The 23,531-nt window shown below is 41.6% G+C and overlaps 1 protein-coding gene across 3 annotated transcripts in view; it reads left to right on the top strand.

The window, feature by feature from the left end:
* SSUH2 (ssu-2 homolog) overlaps nt 1-23,531 on the top strand; it is a 157,719-nt gene that overhangs the window by 53,148 nt on the left and 81,040 nt on the right. The gene's annotated exons all lie outside the window — the stretch shown is intronic.

Here is a 23,531-nt window from a genome sequence, read left to right as displayed (position 1 = left end):
AGATTATGTTGAGTCCTTTCCTGCTCTGATATCCTGGGTTTCAATAATTTGTTTTCTGTTACTCATTCTTTTTACTAAGCCAGGCTGACCTTGTGTTTTCCCTAACAGGACCCAATATTGATGTCAGTCAATAAGTATCTATCATTATGTTCTATCTTTGTGCTAGGCACTCTGTTAGCATAAGGAGATACAAAGAGAAAGATAAAACAGACCCTTCTTTCAAGGAACTTTATTTTCTATATATTTATTTCTTTAGAGTATATTTTATATCAATATATTACATATATATGTATATATATATATACTTCTGTTGAAGATGGTATGAATAGAATCTAGGAGTTATTTCAAAACTCTGGGCCTCAGTTTACCTACATGTAAAATCAATGGGTTAGACTAGATTACTGAGGCCCCTTTCAGCTCTATACCTCTGACCCTGAGTTTAGCTCCTGGATTGACAATAGAGTTATAAGTGAGATCGACGATGGTTTTGGAATGGGAGGCTAGAAAGATGACTTAGTGCTTGGAAACCAGTGACCTCGCTCCATCTGGCCAACCAATTCCCCCCACATCAGGTTATCAGGAAGGGTTTCTAGGGATTGTAGACGGCTTTGCTGCTCTCTCTATAGTGTCGTGATATGGGCCATTTGTTATTGCGGACTGTCTGAATGGGCCAGATACCAGAAAGGAAGACTCACTACAGGAAGAGATTGTCAAATGAGCTGGTTGGTGAGATGCTTTTCTTAGGAAAAAGATGATTAGAATTTGGCTGGACTGCAGACTCGAGGAGCCTGCCTGTCATATGTGCTCATATCTGGCCTTGCTGAAGCTGGAGAGCATAATGGAAGATTTATAAGACATGGCATCAAGAGAGACCAGGGTTTAAATTCTACCTCAGTGACCTTGGGCAGGTCTTTTAGCCTTTTCTAGGCCTCGCTTTCTTTATATATAATAGGCAGCAAGGCGGATCAGTGGAAAGAGCACCAGTTTTGGAGCCAAGAAGGCCGAAGTTCAAACCTTGCCTTGGACATTTGCTAGCTTTATAATCCTGGTAAGCCACATGATGTCTTTTAGCCCAAGGTTCTTCATCTGTAAAGCGGGGATAATGATAGCACTGCCTCCCTGGGTTAATGTGAAGATCAAATGAGATAACATTTGTAAAGCACTTTGTCAACCTTATTGCTCCATAGAAACTCCAACTATTATTATAGGGATAATATAAATCAACCAAGCAGCAAGCAGTTATTGAGTACCTACTATGTGCCAGGTACCACACTGAGTATGGTTTAGAAAAATTCATGGCCTATTGATCTCACGCTGTTGTGAGAAAAGCATTTTGCAAACTTTAGAGAGCTAGAGAAATGTCAGCTGTTATCCTTGTTGACTCTCTCTAGCAGCCTTATTGTTGTTCATCTGTGAAATTATATTAGTTCTTTTATTGGCTTCCATGGGTGTATGGATTAGTGTAGAGGTACAGACAGATGGTTCCTTCTGACTCTGAGTTTTTGTGTATCTCTCATAATCTTAGCAGATGACAAGACCTCATGAGTTAACACAATGAGGAGGGAACATAGAGGCCATCTTGTCTAACTATATTGGGTTTTTTCCTTTAAATTTCATGTGTTTGTTATTTCTTCCAATTCCCCCCACTTGCTTATTTTACAGATAAGGAAACTGAGGCCCAGGGAGGATAAATAATTTCCCTAAGGTCACACACCACAGTACCTGGTAGAGCTGAGATGTGAACCCAGAACTTTATATCCAAAATCTTAAACTCTTTCCATTCTACAACCTGGCTTCAATACTTTGAGGAAGCAGAGTAGCACAGAGGGCTGGACTGGGAGTAAAGAGCACTGAGCTCTAGGCCCAGAACTGCTACCAACTTTTTATCAGCCTAGGATTTGCTTTTTTTCATTTTTTAAAATCTTTTTTTCTCTAGCACATAGCATCAGACCTGGTGCGTGGTAGCACTTAAGAAATTCTTGTTGGTTGAATGATTGATGAATGATTGATTGATAGATTTCCTGACTAAGCAGCACAATGGATAGAGCACTGGGCCTGGAGTCAGAAAGATATGATTTTATGTCTGGCCTCAGATTCTCACTAGCAGGGTGACCTCTTTGGGAACAACATTCTAGGCTTTTCTCCTGCCATGTTATTTGGGAAGTAGTCTCTTACCAAGGCACCATGATGATAGGGGCATGAGTTGCTCCAAAAAGCATCTGTGGAATGGTCAAGGGATCTTTTTCTCTGAAAGCCTTTGCATCCATTGACTTTCTTCTAGGGCTGTGTCTCTCAGATACTTTCAAATGACTCCAGAGAAACTTGCCATTTCACTGCAGAAAAATCCTCTCCAGGGTGTTTTACAGCAACGTATCTGCTTGATTCTGGTGACCTTCAAGAGTAGAGCAAGAAACATGCCTCACAAGAACATACTGATTCAGACATTACATTTACCAAGGCCGCTCTCTGATAAGGTTGTACAGATTTCTGAGTCATTCTGTTGGCATCTATGGTTACAAAGATGGACTGTCAAAGAAGCACTCACTTCAGAACTAAGGGAAGTACTCATCTTTGTTCATGGAAAATCAAATTCCTCTTCCCTAAGTGGGATCAATGAAAAAAAAATCTCTTATTTTATTGCTGAGGAAGGAACAAAGAAAGGAAGTTTTGGCAATCGTTAGCAGTCTGACTGTGGAAGATGAAATCATTACAGGGATTCACTTTGTTTTTTTCTTTTTGAAAATTTTATTTAGTCAATTTAGAACATTATTCCTTGGTTACAAGAATCATATTCTTTTCCTCCCTCCCCTCCCCCCACCCCTTCCTGTAGCCTGTTCACAATTCTACTGGGTCCCTGTGTCATTGATCAGAACCTATTTCCATGCTGTTGATGTTTACATTAGGATGTTCATTTAGGGTCTACATCCCCAACCATATCCCCCTCGACCCATGTGATCAAGCAGTTGTTTTTCTTCAGTGTTTCTGCTCCCATAGTTTTTCCTCTGAATGTGGATAGTGTTCTTTGTCATAGGTTCCTCCAAGTTGTTCAGGATCACTGTATTGGCTAATGGAGAAGTCCATTACATTCGATTGTACCACAGTGTATCAGTTTCTGTGTACAATGTTTTCCTGGCTCTGCTCCTTTCACTCTGCATCACTTTCTGGAGGTTGTTACAGTTCCCATAGAATTCTTCCACTTTATTATTCCTTTTAGCACAATAGTATTCCATCACCAACAGATACCACAATTTGTTCAGCCATTCCCCAATTGAAGGGCATCCCCTCATTTTTCAATTTTTGGCCACCAAAAAAAGTGCAGCTATGAATATTCCTGTACAAGTCTTTTCCCTTATTATCTCTTTGGGGTACAGACCCAGCAGTGCTATGGCTGGATCAAAGGGCAGACAGTCTTTTAGTGTCCTTTGGGCATAGTTCCAAATTACCCTCCAGAATGATTGGATCAATTCACAACTCCACCAGCAATGCATTTACTGTCCCAACTTTGCCACATCCCCTCCAGCATTCATTACTTTCCTTTGCTGTCATGTTAGCCAATACAGGGATTCACATTGGATAACCTTGGCTGGATGGACAGGTATCCTTGGAAATTTTCCAAGCAGTCTCTACTCAAAATAGAACAACAACACTTTCCAAAAAACAGGTCTTCCCCAGATATTATTGAAGTTGCACCACTTGAAGGGCAAACAAATACCCCAAAGGAACACTAATGCCTCCTTATCATCTTGGACATGTCTTCCTTATTCCAGTGTAGCTCTAGTGCATCCCTCTTGCCCCTAAAATTAAATATAAACTCAGTTTAGCTTTCAAAACCCTTTACATCCTGGACCTGACTTGTCTTCTTATTCTCCCTGGGCATTAATTCACCCTTCCTCATCTCAGTTCTGCAGGGTGGCCAAGCTGGTCTATTCTCAGCTCCTCACATAAAACATTCTATCTCCTCTCTCTCTCTCTCTCTCTCTCTCTCTCTCTCTCTCTCTCTCTCTCTCTCTCTCTCTCTCTCTCCCCCCCCCCCCCCCCCGCTCCCTCTCCTTCCCTCTCTGTCTCTGTCTCTGTCTCTGCCTCTCTCTGCCTTTTCTTCTTCTTCTATGTCTGGAATCCACTTTCTTTATCACCTGCACCTCAAAGACTCCTTCTCAAGCACTACCCTCCACATGAAGTTTCCCTCAATCTCCTCAAATGTTAGTGCCCCTCTCTCCAGTTACTTTGGATTTGATGCCATTGTGTTATTTGTATTTATTGTTTATATTTGTTTTTTCCACACTTATATGTGCCTTTGTTACATGCACCATTGGAATGTAAGCATATTTTGAGGAGGGAGAGCTTGCATTTTTATCCTCAATGTCTAAGCTTAATGTCGGGCACATAGTAGACACTTAAGTGTTTCTTGATCATGATGATTTGTTTCTCAAATGAGTTAATAATGCTGTCGAGACTGAAGTCCATGGAAGCCTCCACTTTAGGTCAGTCAGTCATTAAACATTAAATGCCTACTAGTATGTCAGGCATTGGTGCCTTTAAAGTATCTGAATCCCCTGACAATAAGGAGTAGAATTAAACCACAGCAGGGCTCCAATTGGTTTTAGTTTAATGGAGAATAGTATGCAGCTAACATTTAGCCTTCTGTGGGATGTAAAGCTAGTTTAGGACAATGCTTGGTATACCAGCCAGTTATTTATCAGGAAGCCCAGGCCTATCCAGGCATCCATCATGGGTCCCCAAGGGAGTTCCTTCCTTTTAGTCCCTTTTGACCTCTTGCTTGAGGGATGATAATCCTATCATTGCTACTGGAAAGGATGTAACAGTCAACCATTCTATGGCTTCACTTAAAGTCCTCGTGACTCAGCAGGCCAGAATTTGCCTCCATGGCCACCACTTACCTCTACAGTTATCCTCCCTGGTAGAATGCAAACTCCTTGAAGGCAGGGACTGTCTCATGTTTGTATCTATATCTCTAGTGCCTTACCACAGAATGGGCCCTTCTGCCTCTTCATTTATTCATTCACTCATTCACCCATTCATTTTTTACACCCTTACCTTCCATCTTAGAATCAATATTAAATATCAGTTCCAGTCACATAGCTAGGAAGTGTCAGAGTCCTGAACCCAGGACTTCTCCTGTCTCTAGGCCTGACTCAATCCACTGAGCCATCTAGCTCAGTTTTTAATCTTTTCACCCATTCATTTGTAAGAATGGGGATCAGCTTACAGAAGTATGTCAGGGAGAACACATCTAAGCTGAATCAATTAATTAGAAGCCATTTCAGCCAGGTGCAGCAAGAAGTCTGTTTGGATTTGTGGGGAGGCTTAGTCAGACCCTTTGGGTCTTCTACAGATGAGCAGACCAGTTCAGAATCTAATAGATTCAAGCAAGTGACGCGTCAGGAAGGGGAACACTTCTCACCAAGCTGTTGAGAAGGGATTGCTTAGGAGTAGTGTGGGAAGGGATGACAAAGCACCTCCGATACATCATATCTAAGGGAAACATCTTGAGGATCACAGTAAAATGACTTCCAGGAGTTGTGAGTTATCCATTTGTCAAATGTGCTCTCTAAGCTTGAACCCACTTTCCTCTGAACTCCATATGCCCTGAAGGCAGAGTGGATCACAGAATTCTGGGGGAATATTTTTTAACCTACTGATCTTACTGTATCTCCTATGTAAATACTCACTTTTAAAAGCTAGTCAAAGGAGACAGCTAGGTGGCTAAATGGATTGAGAGCCAGGCCAGAGCCAGGAGGTCCTGGATTCAAATCTGTTCTCAGATACACTTGTGTGACTCTATAACCACTCTTATGCTTTGGCACCATACATGGTATTTTATCTAAAACAGAAGGTAGGGGCTTAAAGGGGGGAAAAGCTAATAAAATCTGGTTGATAGGTAGACCATCTTTCAGCTTATATTCTAGCATTAGAAAGATGCCTCCTGCTTCCCCACAACCCCTCAGGATTAACCCTGGCTCATTGAGGGGGTGTGATAGCCATACTCTGGGCACTGTCCTTGCCACTGTGAATGGGGTAGTCGTAGGGTGCTACACCTTCACTTGTTCTATAGACAGTCTTATGAAGCCACATGTAATCCTACATAAATGACTAGATCTCAAAGCCATTTACATGGCTTTATAGTCTGGCATCAGCTTGGTTCTTTGGACCCCTTCTTAGAAGCTTGGAACTAATGCAGTGAAAGCCCTTTCCTAGCTCTGTGCATATTTGCCTCAGGAAGATGGAGATCTTGTAGGATGCAGAGACTGGGATATCTCAGTTACTGTCCCTGTCACTACAGTCTGTGGGTTATGGAGAAGGAACAGGAATTGGCTTCTCTCTCTCTCTTTCTCACTCAAATGATTTCCCCTCATCCTTCCCCCTCAGGAAGTGGCTGGTTTGATCATGTGGTCACTTTAGTCATATTTGAATGATTCAGTGTCAAACAATTAAGTGTGCTCCTGAAAAACCAAATGGCAGATTAATCACACAGCAATGAATGGGAGAAGAGCTGCTTCTTGGATAATGAGGGTCGGGGGTGGGGGAACCTTCATTTCCAGATCACCACATGAGATGGAGAACAACAGTTTGCATTAGGTGATGGCAGTTTGAACTCCTGGGACCAATCGGTGGCCTAGTCATCTTGGTGTCAACACACCAGCCAGCCCACAAGCACAGAGCCCCAGAGCCCCTGTGTTCTGCCTAGCACTGTGCCAGGTTCTGGGGGGAGTCAGATGACAGACAAGCTCTACTTCTGGGCCTCAAGGGCCTTACCAACTATTTGAAGAGATGATGCCGACTCGGGAACCGGCCATGGCAGAGAGAACAAGACAGACTCTGTTCAGGGCTAAATGGTTTGCCACAGACTACTCAGAATTCAGGGGATGTTTAATGGAATTCATTGAGTAGACTAGCCAGACTAGAGTAGATTATATATAACTAGATAAACGATAAGGTCTTTTCAGCTCTAAATCTCTGATATTATGTTTGGGCAATATGAAATGCCTACTCTGTAGGGGGATAGCAGTAAAAGCATTACCTTTAGCATCAGAAGACTTGGATTTGAATGCTACTACTCTGACTGCCAAAGGACCCTGGACAAGTCACTAAGTCTCCCTAGGCCTCAGTTGTCTTGTCTGTAAGATGAGGGGGTTTGGCTAGATGACCGTTAAAGTCCCTTCTTACTCTAAATCTCTGATCCTATCATCCTATTTAGTACTTGGGTTTTTGTTTTGACAAAGCTTTGCATTGGGTGGATGGCTCTCAAAGATGGAGCATCCAAACTTAATGAGCCTGAAAGGATGACAATCGGAAGAATGATAATACATTCCTGGAAGGCTGGATCCAGTGCAGCATCCTTATCAGGAAAAGCAAGCAATCTAGTTTGGATAGAAACCAGTGTGCCTCAAGGAGAGCAGAACAAGGCTAGAAAGGTTGGTGGAGGAGTCAGACTGTGGGAGGCCTGGAACATCAGGGTAACGATTCTGCATTTTGTTTTAAAGGCGATGGGGAAACACTGATGGTTTTTCAGCAGGATGGTCATATGTTCAGACCTGAGTTTTAGGAAGATGATCCGGTCAGTTATGGAAGATGGGTCATTGGAGAAGGGAGAGAGTGGGAGATAGGGGATTGATTAGGAGGTTGCCACAGTAGTCCAGGAGGGTGGAGATGAAGGTCTGAACTAGGGTGGTCATTAGGGTAAGATTGCAGGTAAGATGGGGGTGAAGTTTGTTTTGGAGGTAGAATGTGCAGGACTTGATCATGATTGGGTAGGCAGGGGGTGGAGTATCATGGAACTTTTGAAGGAAGAGCCATACTGAATATGAGATGCTGAAGCGATCTCCAGGTAGGCATAATATTGGACTTGAGATAACATATTATGGTGGGGATATAGATGAAATGGTCATGTAGAAATGATCATTAGACCCTTCAAAGTAGGTAAGGTCAATAAGATAGAGGGTAGAAGGAAAAGAGAAGAAAAGTCTGGGATAGAGCCTTGGCGAATACCCAAACTTAGGGGAATGGGAAGTGGATGATAGCTAGGAAAAGAGACTGAGAAGGAGCAGTCAGATAGGTAGGACTACCAGGAGAGTGGTGTCACAGAAGCCACAGGAGGGGAGAGGGTTCAGGAGGGAGTAGCAGGGTCAAAGCTGAGAGGAAGGGTAAAGGACAGTAGGAATGAGAACAAATAATTGTATTTATCTTGGTAACCTTTTCTGAAAGAGCATTTTGATTGTCGGTCAGTTTGTCAGAGAAAAGAGAAGTGCATTGAATAGAAGGAAAGACAAAATATAGATGCTTCTTTCTAAGGGATTACTCACAGGGAAGGAGTGGGCAATAATAATGTGAGGGAATTCTGCAAGGGTGTACTAAAACCAGGTGCTCTGGCTACATTTTCATTGTGATAATTTGCACCTCAGAAATGGGCATGTGCTACAAAACATATTGTTTTGGATGTAGAAAATGTCCACAATGCAAATTAAACTTTAAAGTGCCTGCATACAGAAAGCTGGTTATTAAATATTTGCTAGCCTAACCTTGAGGTACAGGTGAACCAACAGAAAAGCAGCTGGTTGGATTGCATGCTGGACTTGTACTCAAGAAGACTTGAGTTCAAATTCAGCCTTAGAAACTAACCAGCTATGTGACTCTAGACAAGTCACTTAATCTATTTGTTTCCTGGACTGTAAGATGGGAATAATAATAGTGATTTCCTCCAGTTATTTGACGATCAAGTGAGATAATCTATGTGAAAAGCCTGGCAAATTTTAAAGCCCTCTATAAATGCTAGCTACTGTTAGAGAGGATAGGAATGAAGGTGAGAATTCAAGAAAATGATCAAAGGGATTATTACCTCTTGGAGGAAAGAGGAAGGGATAGAATGAAAGGCAAAGTTAGAGGGAGTTAGCTTTGGTCAGGATCTTTATTCTCTTTACTCATAACAAATTTAGAGAGGATCTGGAGATAATAAGATATAGAGAGTGAACCTCAGAACTGAAAGGCTTGACTTTCTCATGAGAGAAGATGAGGTTACCAGCTGAGAAAGAGGGGAAATGTGTGAGCCTGGGAGACATTGGAGGCTTAAGGAGAGAGAAGGTTTGGAACAGTTATTCTGGGAGTGAAATAGAGCATCTATCAGAAATGAGTAAAAGGATTCCTAGTAAGTAGTGTGGGCTCATTTGGAGTTAATTACATAAATGTGTAATGGACCAGCTGGTGCTGTTTTATAATTTCCTGTATCTACATTTAGCACTTACCTAATAGGAATGGAGAAGGTTGGTGATAGAGGCAATTCTATTTATTCTCTATGTCTGTCTGTCTATCTATCTATCTATCTATCTATCTATCTATCTATCTATCTATCTATCTATCTATCTATCTATCTATCTGTCTGTCTGTCTGTCTGTCTGTCTTATCTCTCTGTATCACTCACCTAATATAATCCAAATCTGTCTAACTCTACATCATGCTGTATCATGTCCATTTAGCCACCTCTCTTTATCCATTTATATATCTGTTCTATCTTTACCCATCTATCTCTATAGCCATCTATTTATCTGGCTATCTTTATCTCTCTGTACATCTATATCCATATCCATCTATCTCTTTGTATTTCTCTTTCATAAGAATGGCAGTTACTTATGGGCAGGGATTTTAAAAAGTTATTAAATCTTTGTATTCTCCCACCACTCAGAGGCAGGAATGGATAGAGATCCTTCCTTATGAGCCAGGAAGACTTGGTTCCAGTCCCACTTCTGCCACAACTTGTTATGACCTTGGGCAGGTCACTAGATGTCTGTGTTTTCAGCAGTTTCTAAGATTTTAAGTTGCTGAGAAGGTGCTCATGTGTAGAGGGGGAGTTTGTCATCTAAAAGGTCCCTATACCAGCAAACCCATAAGTCTAGTCTTTTTACCCAGTATTAACTAGCACAGTGTTTTGCACACAGTAGGCATATAATTATTGTTTTTTGAATGGAATGAAAATGAAAGTTATGGAAATGAAAGAGGCTAATGAATTAGAAGGCTGGACTTTTTGGAAGGGATTTCAATATGAATATTGAAGTCACTAAGGATGTGGGCAGGAGCTGGGCTGCAAAGAAAGACACTGAACAAGGCACTGACCTTGAGAAAGGAGGGAGAGTGACCTGGAGGCCAGGAGATGATAACATAAAGAATCTAGACTGAATGATGGAAACAGTTTGAGTGAACTGTTCAAAGAGGAGATGATGCTGAGTGATGGCAGAAGAGAGAAGGACTTGGAAGTGGCAATAAGAAGTAGGGAATGTGAGTGGAAGAGTCTAGGTTAGTGCTGAGGGATTTATAGCCACACTTTAAAATTTTCCCATTTGTGAGGGATTTCAATGGATCAAGCAACAAACATTTAACAAGATCTTCTTCCCCTCTCCCTTCTCTTTTCCTAGACTCCTTTGGTGATTTTATCTGTTCACTTGGCTTTAATTATCATTATGGTATAGTGGATATAGAGCAAGCCCCACATACTAGCTGTGTAATCCTGAGCAAGTTACTTAATCTCTATCTGTCAATAAACATCTATTGAGCACTCACACTGTGTGTAAGTGCTCAGAGTAGGGATACAAAAAAATAAAGGCAAAAGATAGTTCCTGTCCTCAAGGAGCTTACAATCTAAATCTCTCAGTGCTCTAGATTATTAACCCCCCAAGAATATAAGTCACAGAAAGATATGGATCTTCCTTGGTATAGGGTATTGCCTTTTCAAAGAATTCCATATACTAATGAAATCAAAAGTCCAGTCCTTATCTCTCTAAGTAGATGACACAATCTCTTTCTCTCTCCTCTCTCTCTCTCTCTCTCATCCTGGCCTCCAGTTATGCATCTCTGATTTCTTATTGGCTATTTCAAAGTGGATGTCCCATTGGTATCTCAAACTCAACACATCCAAGACTAGATTTATGATCTTTCTCTTCAAAGCCATTTTTTTCACCCAATATTTCTTATTTCTGTCAAGGGAACAATTCTCCTTCCAGGGAATAAGAGAAGCAGAATATGCATATATGTAATGCCTATTATGTGAGGTGAATGCTCTTATCATCTCCATTTTACAGTCAAGGAAGCTGAGGCAAATGTTTTGCTTATGGATCCATGACTAATAAGTGTTTGAGGCCAAATCTGAACTGAGGTCTTCCTTACTCTAGGCTTAGGGCTTTATCTATGGATACCCTTAGCTTTCTAAGGCACCTAAGCTCACAACTTTAATGTTGCTTTTGATTCTTCCTCATTCCTCAATCCACATATTCAACCAGTTGCCAAATCTTCTCATTTCTACCTCCATTATATCTCTTGAATTTGTTCTTTTCTCTCTACTTGTATAGCCTGCACCTAGTTCAAGCCCCCATCACCTCCCATTACTACTATAAAAGCCACTTAGTTGACTTCTCTGACTCATGCCTCTCCCTTCTCCAAAATACCCTCTATATGACTTCCAAGATGATTTGCCTGAAGTACATCTAAACATATCACTCCCTGCCTCGTAAATCCCAGTGGCTTTACCCAGTATTAATTAGAAGCTCTTTTTGTTTGGCTTTTAAAGCCCTTCACAGCCTAGCCCCAAACCACCTTTTCAAGTGCATTATATGTGACTTCCTTCTGAGAACTCTGTGGTCTAGACAAACTAGCCGTGTAATCATTCCTGTGCACCTCCATCTCTTTGCCTTTGCTCTGACTGCCTCCTATCCCTGGAATACATTACCATCTAATTTCTGCCTTTAAGAATCCGGCTTCCTTCTAAACTCTGCTCAAACAAAACAAAAAAAGGCAAAAAAAAATATTGCCTGCAGAAACCTTTCCTGATCCTTAAATCGACAGTAGCCCACCCCTGTTTTTTTCTACCCTGAAAGAGATTCCATTCTAATGGGGGAGACAGCACAAGGAGGAGAGTGCTAGCCGGGGAAGGGAGAGTAGGCAGTAGTAAAGGGACTGTGAGTAGAGCCAACGTGGGTAATAATTATCGCCACATTTATATGATAGAAGAAATAAACAACAAAACAAAACACCAGGAAGGAGGTACCTTGTAGGCACGCCCTTTCATTTTATAGAGGAGCAGAAGAAACTGAGGGAAAGGCCAACGTCCCACCCTTAGCCAGCGGACTCTCGGCAGGACCAAGGCTAGGGCCCAGGTTTTCTGATGGAAATGACGGCCATGGTGGTGGTAGTGGGGGTGGGGAAGGAGGTTTCCTATTCCAAGGCGATTAGTTGGATGGTTCCTAGCCCTAGGAGGCTGGCAGGACACAGGCCGGGGAGGAGGGGGTGAAGGAAGTTGGCTAAAGTCTAAATCTCTCGATATTTTAACACCAGCGGCATCTTAGTGAATCTACAAGATTCGGATGCAGAGGAGCTGGTTGAATTGAATGGGAAACTGACTAACAATTCAGTGTTGCCACCTAGTGGTGGAAGCAACTCCTGCAGGCAACTCAAATCCAAGGGGAACTTGATTTCATCTTGGAAATGAGTAGCTAATCCTGCGTAGATCTGTTATAGGTTTCCCATAGCCCACTTTAATTGCACACAAAACCCTGGAGGAACTCTTTTCTGGAGCTCAGTGGCTAAAGCAATGGATTTCAATCCTAGCCCTCATAGCAGCTGTGTGACTCCCGGTAAAATGCTTTCACTTTCCATGCCTCAGTTTCCAACTTCAAAAAAATGAGTGGGATACATTAGAAGATGGCTAATGCCTCCTTTAGCTCTAAGATCCTAGACTCTAATTTGGAGACTCTAATTTGTTTTTCTCCAGAGACTTGTTTCTTAGAATATTTGTCTCCAGGGCTTGGCTTGTAGGCAACAACATTGTGGGTAAAGGTGGTTATACAGGGTATGCCAACAATCTTAGTGTAGTTTTAAACATAATCAGTGAAAGCTTAAAGCTGTGCTAAGACTTTTGGCAAACCTTTAAAATTGTTGGTTAGTTCTGCTGAACTTTTTCTTTTTCATTCTTGACTTTATGGAGTGTTTTTTTTTTTTGGTAGGTGAGGGGAGGGAGAGGGGCATATTTGAAAATTAATAGGATAAATCAGTCAGTCAATAAATATTTATTAAGCCTCTACATTGTGTTTAGTTCTAGTGATACAAAGAAAGGTGAAAAGAAGTACTTGTCCTCAAGAAGCTTTCAGTCTAGTGAGGGAAAGGAAACAAATGTAAAACAAAAGGGATAAATCTTTTTTTCTCCTTTTCTAATATTTTGTTTTTCTTCAATTAAATGTAAAAACAATTTTTAACATTAAAAAATTTAAGTTTTCAATTTTCTCTTCCCTTTTCCCCTCCCTGAGATGGCAAGTAAGAAATCTGATAGAGATTTTACATGTGCAATCATGTAAAACATTTTTCCATATTCATCATTTTTTGTGGAAGATATATTAAACAAAAAAAAAATAAGAAAGTGAAATCTAGGATGTTTTGGTCTGGACTCAGACTCCATCAGTTTCTTCTCTGGAGATGGATGATATTTTTCAACATGAGTCTTTCAGATTGTCTTAGATCACTTTGTTGGTGAAAATAATTAGGTCATTCACAGTTGTTCAGCATACAATATTGTGGTTACTGTATACACTGTTCTTCTGGTTCTGCTCATTTCACTTTGCATCAGTTCATGTAAATCCAGGTTTTTCTGAAATCATCCTGCGCATAATTTCCTATAGCACAACAGTACTTCATTACAATCCTATACCACAATTTAAAAGTGTTCAGTGATTCCCCAATTGATGGACATCAACTCAATTTCTATTTTTTTTGCTACCACAAAAAGATAGATACTTTTTGTCCTTTACCCCTCCTCCTTTGATCCCTTTGGGATACAGACGTAATATTCATCTTGTTGGATCAAAGAGTATGAATCTTTTTTTCTGCAAAAAAAAGTTGAAGTTAGTTTTCAGCACCTATTGCTTCCACTGTCTGTAACTCTCTCTCCCCCAGCCCATCTGATTACAGTCCTCATAGAATATGAGAATTAGAAGGGATCTCAAAGGACATCTAGCCCTATTCCCAGACCTGAACAAGACTCCTCTCTCCTACAAATCTGATTAATGGAGGGGAAGACTTTACTTGAAGAACTTCATTGAGGACACTTCACTTTCAGGACATACTCGCTTCTGAAGCAGCCAATTCTACTTCTGGTCATTAGTTGTCATTAAGACACTTTCCCTCAGATGGAGCAGAAATCTGTCTCTCTGTACCTTCCACCCACTGCGCCTCTGGGATCGGCAGAAGAAATTCAACCAAACTTCCAGATGACAGTTATCCAAATAACAGAAGAAGGAAATGCTGTACCTCCACCAGTCTTTTCTTTTCTAAGCTAAACATGTCCAAGGTCACATAGCTAGTAAACGCCAGAGTTTCCTGCACTTTCTCTCATCTTTGCTGAGATTTGTAAACATGCCAGGGCATTTGTGGGCAAGGGCCAATGCTTCACTTAGGAGCAATGCCACCCCTATTCTCACCCCTATAAGACTTCCATTTGTGTATGCCCCACAATGATTTCGGGGACCCATTAGTCCCAAAAGGTTTTGGATGGTTAATGACTGCACCATCTCTCTATGTGATATCTTCAAAAGAGAACAGAGAGTTTGGCGTCATAGAATCTAGCTCTTAAACTTGGTTCTGTCTCCTTACTTGGGTAAAGATTTCAGATCTTCCCAATAGCAGGCCTGGGGTAGAGTTGGGAGAGGGTATGATTGAGCTAAGAAGTGAGTTGGGAGAGCGACTTTGGAAAGGGGATGGGGGTGCCCAAATTGCAAGCCACTAAAAACACTGGCTCTCTTCCATTTACACAAATCATGGGATCATGGATCTGACACCAGGAGGGACCTTAAAGGAGATGTAGTTCAACCTTCTCATTTTACAAATGAAGGAACCCAAATCTCTTGACCAGGAGCATTTAGAGAGTAGTAGCAGAATTGGGATTTGAGCTCAGGCCCATTTTGAGTGTCTTTACACTGAGCAGTCTACACCTCCTTCAGGTAGCTCTCAAGTCTCACATGTTCAAAAGAGAGTTCAGGCCTGGGAATTGGGTCTCCTCTTCCTATTTTGCCTTTTACCCCCATCTCCTTGTTTTTGTTTCATCTTCCTCTTTTTTTTTTTTTGGCAGTTCTGCTTAGTGTAGGACATACTGGGAGACATAAAGCTACCTGGGCTGGTCCATCAAGGAATTGGGAGACTTTTGGCTTCCTGGAAGCCTAATCCAGGGGGTCATTGTTAGAAATTTTTTCAGAACTCCTATCACCCGTGGGGCATTCTTTACTGACCTGAATTCTGATCTCTTGCCCTAGAGACTATGGAGACTGAGGGAAGCAGCTAATCCTTTTTAACTTTGAAAATTGTATGCTCTTAATTTCTTCTTATTAGTAAAGTTGTTGTTAATAAGTTTTGTTATTGTTACTCATTTTATTTTATTGTCTGTGAATAATTCATTGCATTTTAACTCTGGAGTCCGAATCACTGGATTACCATAGTTTAGGCCTTAGAATATACTATCTTCTCCCTGATAAATCCAGCTTTCAGTAATAATAATAATAAGTTGACATGGAGCTTATTAGGTGCCAGACACTATTTATTGAATATCTTCCATGTGTCAGGTGCTGTGCTAAGCTTTTTTTTTTTTAACAAACATGTTCTCATTTTATTGTTACAACAGCCCTGGGAGGTAGGGGCTATCTATCATCATCCCCATTTTACAGTTGGGAAGCTAACGCAGATGATGGTTCTTTGTCTTGCTCAGAGTCATGCTCCCTCCATACCTACAGCCCACATCCAATAGAAGGAATTGGAAGTGTGAACGATTTAGGAACTATGGTCTTGGCAGAGAATTTGAGAGCCCAGTGGTGCAGAATAAGAGAAATTTTTATGCAGATTTGTTTTTGCTCAACTCTGCTTGTTACAAGGGAGGATTTATATTTTTTCATTTTGGGGGGAGGATGGAGGAAGATTTGGAGGGAGTGGATGATAATGTTGCTAATACTAATAAAAAAAGAAGAAAAGAAATATAAAAGCACCAGTGAATCATTAAACATGCACAGATGAGAAAAGAAGGAAGTTCAGAAGTGGACACAGATAAGCTGAAGAATATTGGGACTATCATTAAATTCAAAAGATAATTGTTATATTTTTTGTTATATGGATGGTTCTCCAGGAGGGGGAGGAGGAAAGATATTAGGGAAAAATTTGTGATGCAAGAAAACAAAAGACATCAACAAAAAACTTGTTTTAAAAAGACAAATACTTTTGTTTATTTACTTATTCATACATTTTAAAAATTCTTGCTTTCTGTCTTAGAATTAATTGATAATAAGTATCAGTTTCACAGCAAAAGAGTGGTGAGGGCCAGGCAATGGGGGTTAAACAACTTGTCCAGGGTCATATTGCCAGGAAGTGACTGACCTTAGATTTAAACTCGACCTCCTGTCCCTAGACCTGGTTCCCTCTTCACTGAGCCACCTAGCTTTCCCAAATATATATATAAAAGCCCCAAAACAACCAAGCTGTACTTTGTAGAGATTCAAAATCTAATTGAAATTCCTTTTTGTTTGTATAAATGTGTGTCTCTGTGTGTATGCTTGTATAGGAAAAGTGTAATTACTGACATCTGTGCTTTGTATTTTAAACTTTAGAATTTACAATCTACTTTGTGTCCATGGTCTTTGGGTCTCAGGCAGATCTTTAGAGGTAGCAACTACAGTTATTATTATCCCCATTTGACAGATGAGAAACTGAAGCTAGATTCCGCTTAAGTGACTTACCCACAGTCATACAACTAGAAAGTCTTGGGAGTGAGTGGGATTTGAACTCCTGTCTGACTTCAAATCCAACATTCTAGCTACCACACCATCCTACCTTTTTGGAGGTAAGTCTTCTGTACCTCCATTTTCTCCTCATTAAAACTAAGGAGCTGGCTTAGAAGATAATTTCTAAGTTTCTCCTCAGCTCCGATGGTGTTTTTGAACATTCTGTGGTCCCCAAATGGTCAATTGTCTCATTTGATGACAATAGGTATGGAAGGAAAATAGGAAATACAGTCATGAGGGACTTATAATGTAGTATCTCCCAACCACCTGGTGTCCTAATAGTGGAGAATAAGGGGAAAAACTTAATGAAACACGTAAAGTGGATAGTCTCATCCACGGTTTTAACAATATTTGTTCTCCTTGAATAAAAGATATTCTCAGCCTTGTTTAAGGGGTTACTTCAAGCTAAAAGTATTTGATCACTTTTTTTTCATTTCAATAGCCAACTCCGACAGCTGTGTGGCAGATGTTGTCCTAAAAGACCCTCTTTTGTCCCTTCAATGACTCTCCCTTTCTCTCTCCCTTCCTCTCTGTGAAAGGCGTTATTTATCTATCCTCCACTGTCATAGAATGCTGCTGATTGGCTTTGTGCTCCAAGTCAGACTCCAAAGTTAAATAAAAATGAAATCTGTTTGCTTGGAAGTTGAAGTTGCTATCAACAGTTTCCTCAGCATCCCATTATATTTCTTCGCTGTCAAGTTGACAGCACTTCTATCTTTGATCTTCAGTTCTTGGACCCCTGCTGGTCAAGAGAAGTCTCCACCACCAGGATAGAGATTCTCTTAAGTTAGAGATGCTGTTTCCTAGTGAGTGTGTGGGGAGATAAGGAGGAAAGCTGCTGGACAGCTTCCCAATTACATTGTTTTTGTTGGAGTTCCTCATTTGCTCTCTGAAGTTGTCAGGGGTTCTGGAAATGTCTTCAATTGGTTGTCAATGTCTGAGCAATAAACAGAGAAGCCAGAATGGAGGAATAGAAAATTTGACAAAGGGAGCAAGCCAATGAGCCCCTCAAGACTTAGTGGGAGGTCCTAAGGTCATGGGACTAGTGGCTAGGAAGAGAGGGCATGCATGAGGCACTGACCCTAACTCAATTAGAAATATCAAATTGAACCCCAAACTACTAAAAAGCAGTTCCAACAGTGCCTACAGGGGAACTCTTTCTCTAGTAGAGTTGGTTGGTCTGGACCAAATAGCTATGAAGGTTCTATTATTGGGGACTTTGACACCTGAATGTAATAATCCCTCTTGGGGAAGTAGGAGAAGATGCTCAAGAATACCTGTGGATAGAAAGTCCAAGAGTCTAAAGCAGGACTGAAGGAGGCATCAGAAGTAGGAAATAGCATGACGTTGGAAAGACTGAATAAATGAAGAAGGTGGAGCCAGAGCAGTGAGCAAGGAGAAAAAGCCAACTTTAATCTGCACTCCTAATCCCGTCCAGGCGAGTACTGCGAGTCATGGGAATTGTAGAGGTGGGAGAAGAGGGACCTCCACCCTAGTGGAGTAAAGGACTCCAATTTTTCAGTTTGGATATGCATCCTTTCTGTTCTAGCTTGATTTGATGAACCCAGAAGAGGATCTTAGAATTTCAAAGGAAGAAGAGTAGTTTCCAAGTGAGTGAGGCAGGTTCCATGTCTAAGAGATCAGCACAGTTGGGAGGGAAGAGTCAGATGGTGAGTTTCAAAGAGGGAGGACAAGTTTCAGCATTCAAGTGTTCAGTACATCTAGGAGGAAACAGATGGGTATCAGGTTCCAGAGAAAGAGGTCCAGGCAGGGAAGAACTAGGGTGGAGCAAGAAAGAGTTTGTCCTAGGCATCAAAATGTAGAGGGGCACCATTTCCTCTCCAGCTTGGATGGATGAAAATCTAGCCACTTGCGTCAGATATAAAAACAGCTAAATCAACAAAGTTATTGTCTTGTTTCCTAAACCACTTGACTAGCATGGTCAGGACTTCCTCCTTCTTGGCCCTAATTTCTGCTCTGAAGACTATTTTCTCCATTATTCTGCTGTATGAGCACATTAATAGTAATACAAAATTCCCATTTATACATAGAATAAAGCTTTCCGTAGGTAAGTTATAATATGGATTCATGTCGGTAGCTTCTTTAAGATTCCACTTTATTAGCCAGGCCTTAGGAAATGAAATCCCATTGCTCTTTTCTTTTTTCCCTTTTTTCAATAGAATTCCCATTTCTGTACGTTTATTTTAGCATCACTTAAAAATCACCAATGAAAGCAGAATCAACTCGATTCTGATTGATAACCGTTTTCATGATCGTAGTGCCTACATCCAGGCATCCCGGGTGTGTGTGTGTGGGGGGGAGACTACAAAAATCACTATTCCTTCCAGTCACCCAGTTCCAAATAGGCAAAGTCAAATCATTGGGAAGATTTTAGAATGGCTCCAATAGCTTCAGTATCATAGATCCAACCAAGATAGGTAAGCAAGAAAAGGTTGCCATAGAAACGATGGGAGGTGGGAGGTTAATAGAGTCCAGAATATGAGATGGAACTGAAAGGACTAAGGAGTTTGAGCACAACTGGGAAACCCATTCTCCCAGGTGCTGCTGGGTTACCATTGTATTTGGTATCTTCCTCCATCATCAGCAACAGGAGAAACACTGCTGGATTTGAAGCTATTGAACCTGGGTTCAAATCCCAACTTGACTACTTCCTATTTGGGTGACCTTCTTCAAGCCACTTAAGTAATCAGTTTCTTTGGGGCTCCATTACTCATATGTAAAATGAGGAGGTTGGAAGTGTGAAAGACTCAAGAACTTTAAAGATCAATCATCCTTCCCAGGGATGGGGGATGAAGCATGTTTCCCACCTCTTAGGAGAGGGGTGACATACTAGAGGCACTGAATGACACACACATTTTTGGTCACAGCCAATGTGCCAATTTACTTTGTGTGACCACTTCTTTGTTACAAGGGAGGGGTCGTGCTTCATCTTTTTTATTTGGGGGTGGGGATGTAGGTGGTAGTGATAGTGATATTAATAAAAAGGAAGAAAGAAAAGAACATTAATAAATTTAAAAAACAGATGAGAGCTGAAGTGCATTCAGAAGGGGACAGCATCCTATTTTTGCACTATCAAGTTGAATTAAAAATATTCTTGGAAGAACCTAATCTATGGAACCTGGAGATTCAGAGTTTCACAGACAATTCTCACTTTCTTTTTTCCTGTGTACAGGTGAGTGGTGTAGTGATAGAACATTGGACCTGGAGTCGGCCAGACCTGAGTTTAAATCCAGCCTCAGACATGCACTAGCTATGTGATCCTAGGGAAGCAATTTAGCTTCTCTCTGCCTCAGTGTCTTTTTCTATAAAATGGGAGAGCAATAAGAGAACCTATTTTTCAGTGCTTTTGGAAGAATCATGAGATAATATTTGTAAAATGCTGTGTAAACTGTAAAGTTCTATATAAATGTTATGATTATTATTAGTATTTAGGGAATTTTTCATGTTTATTTATTTTTTTCAAGTTTATAAAAATCAAAACCCCCAAATCTCACAAAATTAGCAGATTGGACTGGAAAGACCTCTGAGGTCCCTTGGAACTCTAAACCTGTGATCCCATGAGCTTCTCAATTCCTTGACTCCCTCGTTTGGGCTGACAGTCATTCCTAATCTCTTTCTGGAGCCAGTGACCCTACACCCACCCTGTCTGCCACATGTTTTTGCTGCATGTCAGGATTAGGAGAGCATTGGCTCATGAAAACCCAGGGAGAAGAGAGTGCCTAGGAGGAAGAAAATGCTTGTACGAAGGTGGGGCACTGCAGACTTCTTCTCTGTTTCTGCCATGCGTCAATCAGTCAACAAGCATTTATTTTATACCTATGGTATGCCAGACACTGGCATTTGTAACACAGAAGAGTGGATTTGTAGTCAGAGGATCTGGGTTTGAATCCTGACTTTATTTACATGTGATCTTATTTCAGTTCACTGAGTCCCAGTTTGTCATCTGTAAAATGGAGAAGTTGCACGAGGTGATATCCAAGATCTTTTCCAGATCTAAATCTCTGATCCTTCTAGACTTAATTCCCAGGAACTTGTGTTTCTCTGGTCTGGCCCCTCAAACTGGGCATAGGAGTCTTTTCTTTTGTCTGGTCCCCAGGAAAACCATCCTGGCACAGTAAAGCTCAGGCTGGTTTCTGTTTCCCTTGTGCTGGAATTGTTGGCATTTCTATAGAACTCTGTGTGCTGGGCTACACCTCTCCCCTGCCCCCTTCTTCCTCACCCCCAAGCTGGGTAGACTCACATTCAGAGTTTTTCTCAGTGTTGTCAAGCAGATCTAACATTGTCTGTCCCCTCATGCTAGGGTTGTGCCCACTGAACCCAGACAGAGATGGAGACAAACACAGGCAGAAATAGAAAGAGATCCAGAGGCAGAGAGAGATGGAGAGAAGACAGGAAAGAGGACATGAGTATTTGATGAAGACCAGCAAGCACATGGACTCTGGAGGAAATTTTTTTGCTTAGTAATAAATATGTAAATCCATCAGAATGACTTATTTAAATTGAGAATATAATTTTTACAACAAGGGATGCTTGTAAATAGGATGAAATTTGATTGTCTCTCCTGGGTCCTTTTGGGTCTGCCTTAACAGCTGGCAGTGCTGGTTTCCAAATAATAATCCTGAAGCAAGTAGGAAGGTAGGGGTGTGTGTGTGTGTGTGTGTGTGTGTGTGTGTTGGGGGAGAGAGGAGGGAAAGAAGGAGAGAGAGAGAGATAGGGGTGGAAGGAGAGAGAAAATCAGAGACCAAGAGAGACAGATATGTGGGCAGACAAACAGACAGACAGACAGATAGAAGTGATGCCTGGCCTTCTTTCCCTTTCACAATACACTATTGCCAAGGAAGGGGGCTGAAAGAATGAAGATGGAAACCCATCGATGACCCTTCTGTTGCCGAGCCTTACCCAGGACTTCCAGGGAATCCACCAACTCCCAAGGCAGCCCATCGTACGTTGAGAGAGCTGTAATTGTTAGAAAGTTTTGCCTAACTTAAACCTAAATTTGTCACATCCACTTATTGTTCCTCATTCTGCCCTCTGGGGTCAAGAAGAACAAGACTAATTCATCTTTGACACCCGCAGACAGCTGTTCTATTTCCTTGGATTCTTCTCTTCTTTGAGTCAAACCCCTCCCTTCTCCCTGTGCCACAGTTTCTCATATAGCATGGACTTAAGGTGCTCCTAATGTCCTTCCAAAACTGTGGGACCCAGGACTAAGCCCAGTTCTTAAGAGGTGGTTGATCCAGGTGACATCCCATAAGAATGCCACCATTGGCTTTGAGGGGAAGGAGACTTTTAGGCAGATAGAAAGATCAAAGGAAGGACCCAGGTTTTGAAATTATAGGATTTGGAGATAGAAGTGAGTTAGATATCATCTAGTTCAATCTCCTGGCAGCTAGGTGGTACAGTGGATAGAGCACCAAGCCTGGAACTAGGAAGACTTATTTTCCTAACTTCAAATCTAGTCTCAGACTCTTACTAGCTGTGTGCCCCTGGGCAAGTCACTTCAGCCCATTTGCCTCAGTTTTCTCATCTGTAAAATGGACTGGGTAAGGAAATGGCAAACCACTTGAGTATCTTTGCCTAAATGGGGTCACAAAGAGTTGGGCAAGACTGAAAATCAAACAACAATAAGTCCAATTTCCAGATTTTATAAATACCAAATCTGAGTCCAGGGGTGGGGATGCAAGGTCACACAGGTAGGACTCCAGCCCCCATGCCCTCTGGCACCAAACCCAGTACTCTTTCTACTATACCAAGTCTCTGTGGAATGAGGGCTACCGATGGATTGGTGAGATGGCTATTTGAAGAAAGTCCTAATCACAATACCAAGTCTTTATTGGGAGTTCAGTTTAGAGGCATGTTTTGGTTCCTTTTCAGGAGAAAGCGAGGACCTGTTCCCTGCTCTGCGGAAAGCACAGTGACTTTTGTTTTTTATCCTTCTGGAGATCCAATTTAACAAATACTGCTAAAACTGCTCTAATGATCAGGACACTGCCCTGGGGGCAGGGGTTGCAAAGCCAAATTAGACACCGTTGCACCCCCCCCAAAGCTTTCAGCCTATTAGCAGGGATGAAATTTATAGAAATAAGTAGCACATAAAAAGCCGAGAGGATACGTACACAGGAGAGTGGAACAAGAGACCCAAGGGAGGGGGAGAGCCGACATCTGAGCTCCATCAAAGACCCACTCAGAATCCAGAGCAGATGCTCTCTGTGTGTTGTGATTGTGGATGACAAAAAGTGAAATGATGCTTCCATGACTCATTTTGGGGGGGTGGCATGAAGAAATGATCTAGTGCAGTATGAATAACATTATCTGAAGGCTTAGTCTTGGCTTCTGACAAGAGTTTCTTTTTGCCGCCTGAAATAGTCTGGAGTATGCCTCTGGTGGAATGGGCAGTCTGCCAAGTCAAAGAATGTGTAACCACCCAACAGAACAAAGCAAAGCTATTTTTGCACAGGGAGTCCAGAAAGGCAAAACAAAGTGCCTTTGCCAGCCCACCCCATGGCTGGCTCTGGTCTGTCTGTCTGGACGAGGAGGCGGGTGAGAAGGGACCGGCCTGGCTCCAGCAGGCGTCAGGGAAGCAAACATGGAAGTCCCTCGGGGATCAGTTTCCATGGCCATATGGTGGGCTGCCATCACAATTCGGAGAGAGGCAGGTGTTTCCATGAGCCTCTGAGGTACTGATTCCTCTCCCTACTCCAT

The sequence above is a fragment of the Monodelphis domestica genome, chromosome 7 (assembly GCF_027887165.1).
Source record: "Monodelphis domestica isolate mMonDom1 chromosome 7, mMonDom1.pri, whole genome shotgun sequence".
In the NCBI taxonomy this organism is placed as follows: Eukaryota; Metazoa; Chordata; class Mammalia; order Didelphimorphia; family Didelphidae; genus Monodelphis; species Monodelphis domestica.
Note: the sequence above shows the minus strand (reverse complement) of the source record. Positions and strands in the feature narration are given on the sequence as shown.